Raw genomic sequence first — 14,456 nt, 5'->3', positions numbered from 1 at the left:
TTTCTATCTTAATCTATGTCCTTTGCCCACTTTTTAATGGTTTTTTTTTTCTTGTAAATTTGTTTAAGTTTCTTGTAGATTCTGAATATTAGCCCTTTATCAGATGAATAGATTGCAAAACATTTTTCCCATTCTGTAGGTTGCCTGTTCACTCTGATGATATTTTCTTTTGCTGTGCAGAAGCTCTTTAGTTTAATTAGATCCCATTTGTCAATTTGGCTTTTGTTGCAATTGTTTTTGGTGTTTGAGTCACAAAGTCTTTGCCCATGCCTATGTCCTGAATGGTATTGCTTAGGTTTTCTTCTATGATTTTTATGGTTTTAGGACTTACTTTTAAATCTTTAATCCATCTGGAGTTAATTTTTATATATAGTATAAGAAAGGGGTCCAGTTTCAGCTTTCTGCATATGGCTAGCCAGTTTTCCTAACACCTTTTATTAAATAGGGAATCCTTTCCCCATTGCTTGCTTTTGTCAGGTTTGTCAAAGATCAGATGGTTGTAGATGTGTGGTGGTGTATCTGAGGCCTCTGTTCTGTTCCATTGTCTATGTATATGTTTTGGTACCAGTACCATGCTGTTTTGCTTACAGTAGCCTTGTAGTATAGTTTGAAGTCAGATTTTCAAAAAGAATGCTTCCACTTTTGCCCATTCAGTGTGATATCAGCTGTGGGTTTGTCATAAATAGCTCTTATTGTTATTATTATTATTTTGAGATGGAGTTTCGCTTTTGTTACACAGGCTGGAGTGCAATGGCACTATCTCAGCTCACCACAACCTCCGCCTCCTGGGTTCAGGCAATTCTCCTGCCTCAGCCTCCTGAGTAGCTGGGATTACAGGCACGTGCCACCATGCCCAGCTAATTTTTTGTATTTGTAGTAGAGACGGGATTTCACCATGTTGACCAGGATGATCTCTATCTCTTGACCTCGTGATCCACCCGCCTTGGCCTCCCAAAGTACTGGGATTACAGGCGTGAGCCACCGCACCTGGCCAATAGGTCTTATTATTTGAGATAAGCTCCATCAGTACCTAGTTTATTGTGTGCTTGTATAAAGATGTGTTGAATTTTATTGATGGCCTTTTCTGCATCTATTGAAATCATGGTTTTGTCACTGGTTCTGTTTGTGATGATTATGTTTATTGACTTGTGTATGTTGAACCAGCCTTGCATCACAGGGATGAAGCCAAGGTGATCAAGGTGGATAAGCTTTTTAATGTGCCGCTGGATTCAGTTTGCCAGTATTTTATTGAGGAATTTTGCATTGATGTTCATCAAGGATATTGGCCTGAAATTTTCTGTTTTTGTGTATCTGCCAGGTTTTGGTAGCCAGATGATGCTGGCCTCATAAAATGAGTTAGGGAGGAGTCCCGCTTTGTCTGTTGTTTGCAATAGTTTTGGAAGGAATGGTACCAGCTCTTTTTTGTACCTCTGGTAGAATTTGATTGTGAATCCATCTGGTCCTGGTCTTTGGTTGGTTGGTAGGCTATTAATTACTGCCTCAATTTTAGAACTTGTTATTGGTCTCTTCAGAGATTTGACTTCTTCCTGCTTTAGTCTTGGGAGGGTGTATGTGTCCAGGAACTTTTCCATTTCTTCTAGATTTTCTAGTTTATTTGCAGAGAGGTATTTGTAGTATTCTCCAATGGTAGTTTGTATTTCTGTGGGATCAGTGGTGATCTCCCATTTATCATTTTTTTATTATATCCATTTGATTCTTCTCTCTTTTCTTTTTTATTAGTCTGGCTAGTGGTCTATTTTGTTAATCTTTTCAACAAACCATCTCCTGGATTCATTGATTTTTCTGAAGGGGTTTTTGTGTGTCTTCAGTTCTGCTCTGAACTTAGTTATTTCTTGTCTTCTGCTAGCTTTTGAATTTGTTTGCTATTGCTTCTCTAGTTCTTTTAATTGTGATCTTAGGGTGTCAATTTTAGATCCCACTTTCTCCTGTGGTCATGTAGTGCTATAAATTTCCCTCTAAACACTGCTTTAGCTGTGTCCCAGAGATTGTGGTACATTGTGTATTCTCATTTGTTTCAAATAACTTATTTATTTCTGCCTTAATTTTATTATTTACCCAGTAATTATTCAGGAGCAGGTTGTTCAGTTTACATTTAGTTGTGTAGTGTTGAGTGAGTTTCTTAATTGTGAGTTCTAATTTGATTGCACTGAGAGACTGTTATGATTTCCATTCTTCTGCATTTGCTGAGGAGTATTTTACATGGTCAATTTTAGAATAAGTGCTGTGTGATCCTGATAAGAATGTATATTCTGTTGAGTTGGGGTGCAGAGTTCTCTCTTTTAGTTTCGCTTGGTCCAGAGCTGAGTTCAAGTCCTGGATATCCTTGTCAATTTTCTGTCTCAATCTGTCTAATAATGAAGTAGAATGTTAAAGTCTCCCACTACTATTCTGTGGGAGTCTAGGTCTCCTCGTAGGACTCTAAGAACTGGATTTGTGAATCTTGGTGTTCCTGTTTTGGGTGCATATATATTTGTGACAGTTAGTTCTTCCTGTTGCATTGATCCTTTTACCATTATGTAATGCCCATCTTTGTCTTTTTTTATTTTTGTTGGTTTAAAGTCTGTTTCTTTATAAGATACTAGGGTTGCAACCCCTGGAATTTTTTTTTCTTTCCATTTGCTTGGTAAATATTCCTCCATCCCTTTATTTTGAGCCTGTATGTGTCTTTGCACATGAGGTGGGTCTCGTGAATAGAGCACACTGATGGGTCTTGACTCTTTATCCAATTTGCCAGTTTGTGACTTTTAATCTTGGCATTTATCCTGTTTTCATTTAAAGTTAATATTATTATGTGTGAATTTGATCCTGTCATTATGATGCTGGCCAGTTGTTTTGCCCATTAGTTGATGCAGTTTCTTCATAGTGTTGACTATCTTTATATTTTTGTTTGCTTTTGCAGTGACTAGTACTGATTTTTCCTTTCCATATTTAGTGCTTCCTTCAGGAGCTCTTGTGAGGCAGGCTTTTTATTTCTCCAAGTCTAAGTCACTTAATTGATAGCATATCATATTGCAGCAATTGTTTGTCTCTATAACAATTAAAGCTATAGAGTCCAAATGCTTATAAAGTAATATCTTAATAACTCTAATAAAAATTATAACTGATATTTGTGTCTCCTTCCCTGTTACTGTAACAGTGAAAGTATACAAATAAGATGTTTTTGGTTATAATTCTCAGGGAAAAAATGATAGAGAATTGACTCTTTAAATGAGTGGCTTCTTCCAGTATTTTTAAAACAAAAAATAAAGGCTTTCTGGAGGCAGCAGAAACAATCAGAGTGTTAAAATGGGAGGAGAAATGGAATGAGTTTTAATATAACATGAATATTTATTAATATACATTTGCTGCCTTGTTTAGGTGCATAACAGTGAAAATATAGGTAATGTAAGTATTTTAAGTTACATAGCTTAAGCAAGCAATTGTTCAAAAATGTTTATTGATCCTTTGTAATTGTATTAATTTAGTTGGCAAGTTTTAATGAGTGTCTACCACCATTTTTATTTGATTCAAAATGCCTTGTCCTCAAATTTTAACATTTTGAAATCAAAGAATATTGTTTAATCTATGTTAATGTTGCAGCCTCATTGCCAAAACTTTGATAAAGCAATGAGTAGCCTTGTGGTCCCCATTGCTTGCAGTCTTAACAATGTATACGTGCATATTTATCTGATTGTCAGCTTAGCTAGATTGTTTGCTATTGGTAATGAAAGAGAAGATTGAATTTTAATTTAATTTGGAATCCTAATTACAGCACCAAATTCATAAAAACTATTACATTGGAATGCAACATTAAAATGAAAAGCATTGGGTGCAGAAGAGCATAATATAGATTTACAATATGAAAATTTAAATAGAGCAAATTATTTGTTAATGGAGCATTATATCCACATTTTTTATACCATGAACCAAATAATTTTTTACTTAATTAGAGATAAATACACAAAAGATAAAGCTGAATTTTATTTTCTTATTGAGACACTTAAAAAGAATTCCTGGTCACACTCCAGGCAGTGCAATTAAAGACAGAATAAATTGCCAGATCACTTGGAACAGATCACAGAATTTTCAAAACTAGGAGAGGTTGATGTGATGATTCTTACATCATGCAAATCTATCCCTCAGATGCTGAGCATGTAAGTTTTAAAGGCTTCCAGCTGACTTCTGTCAGAAACTGTTAACTACCAGGGATGCATAAATCCTATAAGGAGAAAAGGAAACTTTGAATTTAAATAAATAGAAAACGTAAATGAAATCTTGATATTATTTGATATGCCAAAAACTATATGGTCAATTCTGATGTGCTCAAGTAGTCAGGATTATGAACATGGGGTATAAAAAGCAGTATTTCTCTGTCATGTTTTCAATAACTCGTATCTCAAATCTTCTTTTGAAATGAATGAATCATTTCAAAAGAAGATTTGAGATACGAGTTATTGGAAACATTTCTACATTCTCCACAGGAAGGTAACTTCATTGCATATCTAATATCCAAAAGGCTTCTAACCTATGAACATGATATCTTACTTTTCTCCTGAAACCAGCTGGTAATACCCAATGAGAGGGCTAAGCAATGTGTAAAGAAAGCGTGAGAAGATGCTGAGAGAGAAGGGTGAGATAAGCAGGTGGTCTTCAGTACTTTAAAGTTTGATAACACAGGAGCCAGCCAAAAGAGGCTAAAAAAGGGGTAGGCAGAGAAAAGGGAGGGAAACTGATGAAACATAGTATCATGGAAGTGAAGCAACAATAATGTTTCAAGAAGGAGGTAGTGATGAACTCTTGTCAAATGCTGGTGCTGAAATATTAAATACAATGAAGGCTGAAACAAGCCCAGTGAATTTGCATATAGGCAACTAACTGAAACTTGAGGATAGTGGTTTTCATGGAATAGTTTGGCCAGAGACAGATGAGATTGTTCTAAATATTTAATGGGACAAAAAAAGTGGAGACTTAATTTAAATAACTTTTCTGATATGTCTAAATATGCAGAGGATATGAACTGAAGGAGCACTTGGAAGTAAGTGTGTTTTATTTTTAATTAAAAAATCTAAAAAATTTCATCTAAAATGATGACAGAATTCAAAGATAAAGTTAGGGAAGAATATAGTAAACCACTCTTGTTCAAACTACAGGTCCTAACTCATTTGTGTGTTATAACATTAATTTAGTGAGTGGTGACCAGCATAAAACAAAACAAAACAACAAAAACCAACAGAAAATATCAGTGTATCATGCACAGTAAGGTAATATTATATTATGAATCTTTGTTTTGGTTATTTGTATAAATTGTCTACTGCAAACAGTAAGAAATGCATTTTATATGTTTATACATGATACTTATATGTGTGATACATATGTAATAGAGATGTGTAATATGTATATATTGGGTTGCAATATAATATATATTTCTTGTTGATCACAGTAAAAAAAAATAATCTTTGACAGCAAAAGAACTAAGTGTTGGCATAGATTGTGGAAAATGTGGGAGGGACTTGGACTCAGATTACATGCAGAAGAATTAGCCTTTAAGAAGAAGAGAGACAGCTGGGTGCAGTGGCTCATGCCTGTAATCCCAGCACTTTGGGAGGCTGAGGCAGGTGGATCACCTGAGGTCAAGAGTTTAAGACCAGTTGGCCAATATGATGAAAACCTGTCTCTACTAAAAAGTACAAAAGTTAGGAGGGGTGTGGTGGCAGGCACCTGTAATCCCAGCTACTCAGGAGGCTGAAGCAGAATAGCTTGAACCCAGGAGGCGGAGGTTGCAGTGAACTGAGATCAGGTAGTGTACTCCATTCCAACCTGGGTGACAGAGTGAGATTCCATCTCAAAAAAAAAAAAAAAAAAAGGAAGGAGAGACTCATATATATGGAAATATATATATATTTGTGTCAGGGGTCAGAAGGAAAAGATTGGTTCAGATGTGACTATCAGATTTGGCATCAAAATGTTTAAGGAATTCCTGTCTGGTGGCTCTAATTATTTTAGTTAAGTATAATACAATCATCTGTTGAGAATAAAAGGCATAGAGGGGATATCATGGTATGTAAGAATGGAGGAATTTACACTTTACATAGAAGTTGATAACAATGATAAGATATTAAGATTGGGGGTAGGTGAGGTTGTTCATTAAATTTCTAGAAATGTCAGTCAATTTAGGAGTGTTCCGCTGTCTAAGGATAGGTAGGCACAGACCACAGTGACTGTTGGATTCTAGGTGGAGGCTTGAAAGAACAAATCGACAAGGAAGGCTAGTGTATTAGTAACAAAATGATTGAAATTAAGTACTGTAGGATGAATGGAAAGTACAAGGAATATGATATTTTGAAAGAAAGCACAGAGGTCAATGGAGCTAAAGTGTTAAAGAGATTGAAGAACAAATGGGCTCTTGAGCAGTAAATAGAAATTTTTGTAAGGGGAATGTTTGTGACTTTGGAAGTGGGTTTTTTTTTCAGTGGTAAGTTATAAAAGATCAGCAGAGATGATGTAAATGTAGCATTAATGATGAGGAAGTCAGAGAACCATTAAAATATGATATTGGATAGATTGTCCATGTGGACATTGAATTTCCTAAAATGACAGCAAGAATAGAAAAGAAGAGAAATGCCCTGAGTTTGGATACTAAAAATTGCAGTAAATGAGATAAATTGGTGAGTTTTATAGATGGAAACACGGAAAGGCGTCCTTTAAGAAGTTGGAGGAGCTTTTGTAGAGTAAGGCAGCAATGAGAAGTCTAGTCCTATTTCTAACCCATGAACTGCCTAACATGAAGATACTGCCTAAGAACACCAGCTCTGGACTGAGACTGCCTGGATGCCATTGTTAATTTCATCTCTCTTTATTTCTGTGACCTGAGAAAGTTATGTAATCTCTCTTTGTCCCAGTGTCACAACTGTAAAATGTGGATTTAATTACCCAACCCATCACATTGTTGTGATCATTTAATGAATTAAGTTCATTAAATTTATTTATGAAATAAGTTTGTATATATCATTGGTATAGTGGATGAACATAGGAAGTGTATGATAAATGTTAGCTATTATTAGTGTTATTTTTTAGAATGATAGAGAATAAATTGCCTCTACTTGAGAGAGATTTAGACTTTTTCTTAGTCGTCATCCTTTTTTTCTTCTTTTTTAGTAAAAAGGAATGTTTGAGGAAGCTGGTAGGGTTGTAGGGATTTGCTAGTTTTCCAGGAAGAGTTTCAAAAAGTCCAGTGGAATGGTTTTGGAGGGAAAGGAGAAGGGAGTGGGATGACAGGTCAGGGAACAGACATACTTAGAACCATGGGGATGAGAATAGAGCTAGGGATAGGTTCAAAAGCTTGTATATATGTAGTGCAATGGCCACAATGGCATGCAATTCACACAGAAGAGGTGGAAATGAAGGGTGTGAGGCATATAGGAATTTAGTCCCAATAGTCATTTGGTGAAGGGAAATGTTTTGGCCTTACACAATTCATACATACATGATCTGGAAAGGAGGTCCTATGGGTGTGGGATGGGGTAGGTTACTTTTTTTCCTTCTGTTGTTAACAGCTACAATACAAGGAGTTGTGATTGGCAACTTTGAGTAAATGAGCACAAGCCGCATGTTCTCCGTTGAAAGTAGGAAGGGATGCACATTGGCCACAGTTTCCATACACATCCAGTTGGTAGAGCTGTCCTTCACCCCATCACTATTGTTTCTCTATTTTCATCAAGGTCATTATTATTATCTTAAACTACCATTAACTTGTTCACTTATTTTTTGTTTACTAATGAAAGTGAAATCAATAAGAACTATGATTCTATCCCTGTAGTTTAGGATAGTGTCTCCAGTGCCTAGACAACCACTGTTATTTGTTAAATAAATATCCTCTATTTTTTCAATTCAGGACATTTATATTATGTTCAGGATGATGCACCTTAATCTAATATATGGAGTTACTTTGCCTTATAAAAACATATTGTGGATGGATAAGGTGGTTCATGCCTGCAATCCCAGTACATTGGGAGGCTGAGGTGGGAGGATTGCTTGATCCCAGGAATCTGAGATCAGCCTAGGCAACATAGTGAGATTCTGTTTCTTAAAAAAAAAAAAAAAATTAGCCAGGCATGGTGTCATCTGCCTCTGGTACCAGCTACTCAGGAGGCTGAGGTATAAGAACTGCTTGAGCCTGAGAGGGTAGGATAGAATGAGCATGGCTACTGCACTCCATTCTGGATGACAGTGAGACCCTCACCACTGCTCTCTCTCTCTCTATTGCTGTTAAGGACCTAATGTTTGGTGTAATTCATCATTTTGAATTTGTCTGTTTATGAAATAATGGTTTGTCACTCAGTACAAACTAGTAATTATGTTGTACAATAGTATAAATAATATTTTGTCTAAATTTCGAACTATTTATGTAAAACTTTATATATTGTGTTTATTTTATTAAGCCCTCAGCAAGGCAGAATATTTGACTCTGCACTTAAAAAAGGCAGAGGAAGTATGACAAGTTACTGACGCTTTCCTCAGTGAATTGGCCTTTGCTAAGTAATAGCTCTTGTAACTTTCTCTCACAGCTCTCAAAATCAATTGACATTAGTTTCAAGGTTGGAAAAACCCAGTAGCTTCATGAAGTATTCAGAATCTGTAGCATTTATTTTTTCTGCAAGCATTATCCAACAATTAACTCTGAAAACGTTTTTTCAGTGCCAGTGAGTAGACATTTTCAGAAAACACAATTTTCTGAAAACATCATAGTAGCTTCATATAGATATTTGCTTTGATAGCCCCAAGGGATAGCAGATGTTTTTTGATAGCAGATAATACTTAGTATTTTTTATTAAGCATATTCTAATATTATTCTTTATGATTTACAGTAATGAATAATGACAATCCTTATTTTTGTCTTCAACTCTGCTACTTCTCAGTCTATTTTGTCGAAGTGCCTTAAGATTTGATTTGGAAAGTCTTAAAATCTCTGTTTATATTACCTCCATACCTGATCTAATTTTGACCCACATGTATATAGTTTGTACTTCTCTCTTAAGATTAAGATTCATGTATACAGTTGATTTCTTGACATATCCACTTAAAATTGCTGACAGGCTGGGCGTGGTGGCTCATGCCTATAATCCTAGCAGTTTGGGAGGCCAAGGTGAGTGGATTGCCTGAGTTCAGGATTTTGAGACCAGACTGGGCAACACGGTGATACCATGTCTCTACTAAAACACAAAAAATTATTTGGGTGTGGTGGCATGCACCTGTAATCCCAGGTCCTCTGGAGGCTGAGGCAGGAGAATTCCTAGAACCTGGGAGGCAGAGGTTGCAGTGAGCTGAGATCACGTCACTGCACTCCAGCCTGGACAACAGAGTGAGACTCTGTCTCAAAAAAAAAAAAAAAAAAAAGTACCAACAATGTCTTAAATTTAACAAGTGCAAGACAAGATTTATTGATTTTCTTATTCACCAAACAAATTTATTTTTTCCTAATACTATTTGGCACCACTATTCATTTACTCTGTCTCATAAGGCAAAATTTGAAGTGTTTTTCTTCATTATGTCCATCTATTGCATTAGAAAAGTCAGTAAAGTCTACTTTAAAGATATATTTACCACTGACAATTTTTCTTTATCTCCTTTCACCTTCAAAATCAAGTCACCATCATCCCTGTATAGATTATAAGCATCTCCCAAGGGCATTAATTTCAGAGTTAAGCTTTCCTTCTTAGAGAAAGACCATTTATATTATTTGCACTAGTAAGTCTAAGCTGACTTGGCTCATATAGGCATCCCAGAACCACCTGTGGGACCAGAGGGAAACATTACTCTTGTTTGTTTTGGTTTAAGTGGAGTCATCCACACTGAAACCATGAGAACAACAACAACAAAACAAAAAAAAAAAAAAAGGAAAAGGTCAGTAGATCAATCCCTAAGGGACTTCTTTCAGGGCATTTTTTTTTCTAAGAAAAAGGGAAATGGATATTGAGAAGGCAAAAATAATAGATATCTATCACTTCCATTTCTTCCTCTGCTATAGACTAAGTTGTGTCTCCCAAAATAAATATATTAAAACCCCAACCCCTCAGTGTGATTGTATTTGAAGTTGGGGCCTTTGGAAGGTAACTTTTAAATGCTTATTGTTTAAGCCACCCAGAGTATGGTATTTTGTCATAGCAGCTCATCGAGACTATGATACCCTTCTATGACACATTTTTTACACATCACATGGTGTGATTATTTTAAAACTTAAGTTATATCATGCTACTACTTTGTAAAATCCTCCTAATGGTCCTTAAGCATTTATAATACATTTCAAATACCTTTTAATAGTTGCAAGGCTTTGAGTCACCTGTATCATTCCTACCATTCGGCCTCATCTCATGCTACTTTCCCTCTCACCTGCTATCCTCTTAAATGAAAGCAAAATCCTTAGGGCATTTACACTTGCTGCCTTCTCTCCTTGGAGAGCACTTTTGCCTATTTGTGCTCTCCTGTTCCTCCATACCTCAGCTCAAATGTCACTTTCCCAGAGAAGCTTTCTCTGTATACCTACTCCTACACTTATATTTGAAATAATTCTGGCTCCTGTTTCTTTCCTGCTTATGATTGTCACAAGTTCTAATCATCATTTGTTATTAATTATTCTCCCATATAGCATATAAGCTCCATGAGGAGAAGGACTATGTTAGTCTTTTAAAACATATATCCAGAACTGATGCAATCTCTCTAAATCAGTATAGTTTCAATTACTGAATTTTTTTTTTTTTTTTTGAGACGGAGTTTTGCTCTTGTTACCCAGGCTGGAGTGTAATGGCCCGATTTCGGCTCACCACAACCTCTGCCTCTGGGTTCAAGCAATTCTCCTGCCTCAGCCTCCTGAGTAGCTGGGATTACAGGCGCTCGCCACCATGCCCAACTACTTCTTGTATTTTTAGTAGAGATGGGGTTTCACCTTGTTGATCAGGATGGTCTTGATCTCTTGACCTCGTGATCCACCAGCCTCGGCCTCCCAAAGTGCTTGGATTACAGCCTTGAGCCACCATGCCTGGCCTCAATTACTGACTTCTTAAGGACTGCTTCAGCCATTGTTCATTTGTGATATTTACTTACACATTCCTGGATAACTGCAATAATATTTGAGCTAATATAATATCTAATTGCTTTTACTATTAGTGCTCTATAATACTTATTTTATATTAGCATTAAGAAACTTATTTAGTCAATCTATTTAGTCAATCAATTCTTTTCCTGTCTTTAAAAAATATGTCTCTTTAAAAATGTACATTATTCCTTAGAGAACCCATAAATGAATCCACACATTTACAACCAATTCATTTTTGACAAAGATCCCAAAAACATACATGGGGGAAAGGAAAATCTCTTCAATAAATGGTGCTGGGAAAACTGCATAATTATACACATAAGAATAAAGCTAGATTCCTATCTGTTACCCTATGCAAAAATCATATCAAAATGAGTTAAAGACTTAAACATGAGAACTGAGACCATGCAACTACTAGAAGAAATGGAGAAATGTTTCAGGACATTCGTCTGTGCAACGATTTTTTTTAGCTAAGTCCTCAAATGCACAAGCCAACAAATGCAAGAATAAACAAATGGGATCATGTCAAGCTAAAATGCCTCTGCACAGCAAATGAAATAAGCAACAGAATGTAGAGACAACTTACAGAATTGTAATTCTCCATCCAATGAGGGATTAATAACCAGAACATATAAGGAACTCAAGCAACTCAATAGAAAAATATTTTCAAATAGTCAGATTAAAAAACAGCAAAATATCTTAAAAAGATATTTATCAGAAAAAGACACACAAATAGCCAACAGTTATATGAAAAAATGCTCAACATCACTAATCATCAGGGAAATGTAAATCAAAACCATAAGAGATATTATCTCACTCCAGTTAAAATGACTTTTACCAAAATACAGTGGATGCCTGGCAAGGACACAAGAAAGAGGAATGCTTATAAGCTGTTGGTGGTAATGTAAATTAGTAAGGCCACTATAGAAAAGAGTATGAAGGCTCCTCAAAAAACTAAAAACGGAACTACCATATGATCCAGCAATCTCACAGCTGAGGATATATCTAGAAGAAAGGAAGTGAGTATATCAAAGAGATAGCCGCACTCCTGTGTTCATTGCAAAATTCCCTATCGTCAAATTTTGGAATCAATCTGTGTCCATCAACAAATGAATAGATAAGAAAAATATGATACATATACACAGTGGCCTATTAGTAAGCCATAAAAAATAATATAGTCCTTTTATTTACAGCAATGTGGATGGACGTGGAGGTCATTATGTTAAGTCAAATAAACCAGGCATGGAAAGACAAATACCACATGCTGTTACTCATATGTGGAAGCTAAAATATTGGAGCTCATGGAGATACAGAGTTGATTCATGGCTACCGGAGGCCGGGAAGAGTTGGGGAGGAGAGAAAAGTCATTAGTTAAACAGTACAAAACCACATTTAGTTAGAAGGAATACTATCTAGTGTTTGATAGTAGAGTAGGGCAACTATAGTTAGCAATACTTGTTTGTATAGTTCAAAATTGCTGGAAGACAGAAATTGGAATGTTCTCAGCATAAAGAAGGAGTGAATGGTTGTGGCGATGGATGTCCCATTTCCCCTGACTTGTTCATTATGCATTGTATCAAAATACTACATGTATGCCTCCAAATATGCACAATAATTATTAATAAAAAGTCTTTAAAAAAGTATATTATTCTTGTCTGTCCCTAAAATTCCCTGCCTGCAAAAATATAGATCTAGTTTGTCCATTTTAAAATCAATGTATCTTTCTGTTACTGTATCATGTAAATTTTCTGCTTATTTACATTTTTAATAAAACAAGTTCTGATTAGGCGATGTTTAGAATCTAGACTGTAACTCATGAAAATGTAAGATAAGTGACAGTACATATTTTAAAATAACAATTGTAGAAGAAACTATGCATTTCCATTTGTGCTTTGAAATAAAATCAACTAAGAAGCATGTAATGTAGCAGTGTTCAATTCACAAACAATATTTATCTATAAATATATCAGAAAAAGTGGCTAGTGATATATTACTGAAGTAAGTAGCAAGATTATAGTCCTGTAGGACTATGTATGCTCAGTCTCTTACTGAGCCCAATGATATTATCATATGCTTTTTGAGTATAAAAAGTATAATTTTTATGTGGTAACAATATAATTATTAGTAAAATTTAAATGATATATTTGAATGAGGATTAAGTTGGCATTCAAAAGTTTAAAAGGAGCTATAATATATTCCTTACTTTTTAGAAGTGGATTATGTTTCAGTTTATAATTTTCTGACTTAATTTTTGGTAGGACTTATGCAATAGTGCAAATAAGGTCTAGTGGCATGATACTGTGGAAAGACCAATATCGAGTATTGTCAACAAGGCATCAAGACCTGAATAAAGTCAGGGACGGGAATCAAGGAAATAGATCTTGTCGGGAGGAAAAAAGTGTTCAGTTTCATTAATATTAAAAATGACTTTTAATGGTAGATTTTGCCCAGGTATTTTTTGTTGAAAGCACCTCTCCACACCTTCCAAAACTAGTTGGATGTTTGTTATGGGGAAAATCACCGATTTGTGGTCATTCTACTTGGTTCCTTACAGTTCATAGAGCTGTGATTACAATGTTTTAGATATTATCGACAACTTAGTTCCACAAAGGCTTCACTTAATGATTTTAAGGAATTTTGAAGGTAAAAATCATATAATTTTTATTTTTTAAAGCATCAATAGACTTTTGAAAAAGGCAGTATTAGGTACATTGAAAACTTTAGCAGAATGTATAGAGAACTCTCATATACTCCTCTTTCCCTCTTACCCTATGCTGTATAGTTTCCTTCATTATTATCTTTTATTATTTTTAATGCTTCCTTAATTTTTGTACTGGAGAACTGGCAGAATTCTGATATAACTTCCATAAATAAAATTATTTCTAAGCAACTTTAGATCTGCACATACTAGTATAATGGTTAAAAGTATAATCTTTTGTGTCAAATGGCTACATTTATGATCAAATTCTGGTTCACTGCTTGCTTGACATGGAGTCTTCAGTAAGCTTGTTATCTTTGAGTCTCAATTCCTTTGTCTGTGCTGTGAGAATAACAATATCTACCTTACATTATTTTTGGTATTTTTCTTTTCTTTTTCTTTTTTTTTTTTCTCTCTCTCTCTCTCTCCCCCCCCCCCTTCCTTCCTTCCTCCCTCCCTCCCTCCCTCCCTCCCTCCCTTCCTCCCTTCCTGCCTTCCTTCCTCCCTTCCTTCTTTCCAGACAGGGTCTTGCTCTGTTGCCCATGCTGGAGTGCAGCAGTGCAATCAAAACTCACTGATGACTGGTGCTCCTGGGCTCAAGTGATCCTCCCAATTCAGCCTCCCGAAGTAGCTGAGACTACAGGCACATACCACCATGACTGCCTAATT

Source organism: Callithrix jacchus, chromosome 10, assembly GCF_049354715.1.
Source record: "Callithrix jacchus isolate 240 chromosome 10, calJac240_pri, whole genome shotgun sequence".
NCBI lineage: Eukaryota > Metazoa > Chordata > Mammalia > Primates > Cebidae > Callithrix > Callithrix jacchus.
The sequence above is the reverse complement of the archived record's forward strand: the minus strand, read 5'-3'. Positions refer to the sequence as shown.